Source organism: Rhagoletis pomonella, unplaced genomic scaffold (genome assembly GCF_013731165.1).
Source record: "Rhagoletis pomonella isolate Grant_MI unplaced genomic scaffold, Rhpom_1.0 Rhpom_scaffold_00008, whole genome shotgun sequence".
NCBI lineage: Eukaryota > Metazoa > Arthropoda > Insecta > Diptera > Tephritidae > Rhagoletis > Rhagoletis pomonella.
In genome coordinates, this window is record NW_023458562.1 from 22,517,142 (window position 1) to 22,518,880 (window position 1,739).

Here is a 1,739-nt window from a genome sequence, read left to right on the forward strand (position 1 = left end):
ATCAAACGTGCGTTAAATTCGTTTTATTGATCCGGGGCCAACGACAATTTGGTACAACAAAAAATACGAAACACGTTTTCTGTCAGATAGCTAACATGGCGGATAAGAAGAAGTGAAACTACCTTCTAAAAATTATTGTATCATGGTCTACGGTTACCCACATATATAACTTTTCTGTTTTTGTAAAAAACAACCCTGTGTTAATTTTACCGCGCCATTGTATTGGATTCCCGAAAGATTGTGAATGCAGTGAGTTCTTCGGACTTGTATATACACGGCCGAGGCGATTAATACAAGGTGGTAGCAATAGTACACAAAAAAAGCTTACATCTAAATTGCTTTTGCTTTAACGGGTGAGCTGTCAAAGTTTACATGTATTTTGTTGTTGCTTTTGATGACTTTCCTGCCAAATCATTAAAAGCAAACGCAAAATACATTAAGGCGAAGAAATCAGCTGGTTTATGAGTGAGCCTTGTACACGGCTGACCAGTGAAGTATAGCATGAACTTGGCATGAACCCAAAATACGACGTTGTATTGGTAAAGGCCCGTTTACATACAACTTTGGCGTTGCGTTGGCGTTGGCGTCGCTTCAATACCTGACTATGAATACATGCATTTATGACTGAGTTTCTTTATACATTTCGGATAATCCCATTTTACAGCCGGAATAAACAGAATGCGTTTGAAATATACGTTAACATATCATCAGGAACGTTCTAAAGAATAAGTAAACAAAAAGGTATATTCCAAACGTTCAGAATGAATAAAGAAATGCAGCCTATATGAAAGTCAACGCCAACACAACGCAGAAAGATGGCCAACTCGAAACTCCAATCACAAACCGTATTTGGGCAAAAGAGAAAGCACGCTCCTGATGTTCCCACTCGTTACAATTATAACGTTTTACGTTCTTTGATTGTAGCAAGCACGGGCGTTACTCGCGCTGCTGTCAAAGAGACGCCAGTGCGAACGAAATGCCAAAGCTGTATGGGGACGGGCTCTACCCTGCAAAAATCGTTGGATCATGTAGTATATTTGTGGTAAATTGGAGTACTTACAAAAGTGTTCCTCTGTCATGCTGTAGCGGACCAACTGGTGTCTCTGCGCTAGCTTATTGTTTGTTATACGATCACTGAATCACGTGATTGAAGTTGAGCATTTGAAAGCACATTTGCATGTCTGGCTGTAGCTGAACGTGTAGAAATGCTCGCTGTTAGTTCTTAGCTCCCAGCATGTTCGGGTTCGAATACCGTCAGAGGCAACATATAATTTTTAATTTTTGTCTTGGTTTTCATTAATTTCGAAAAAGTATTTGAGAAGTGAAGAACAAAAGCATGTACAAACGAAAAAATATAGCAACAATGCCATTGTTATTATGTTGGAGTAGTTTTGTGCTACTCTGATGTAATGCGGGGATGGAGTATATGGTCCTGCCCTAGGACATCGCAATGTTAATTGGACCATATTTTTTATATGAATTGTGGTTAATTTTGGAGTACTCCTTGGTCCTTAGGGAGTACTCTTTACACGCATGCATGGAGTAGTCGCGATTTTTGCAGGGTAATTGGTTTTGAGAAAAGTTTGTGGAAGCGGGTTCGTCAGCTGAGCATTTGTTTACTTCACTATCACCATTACTTTACATTTTTCTTTAACAAAATAATAGTTCAATTAACATGACAACACGTTTTAATGCTTATTAATGAACAATTTTACCTAATTTTGGATTTCGTAGTTTTC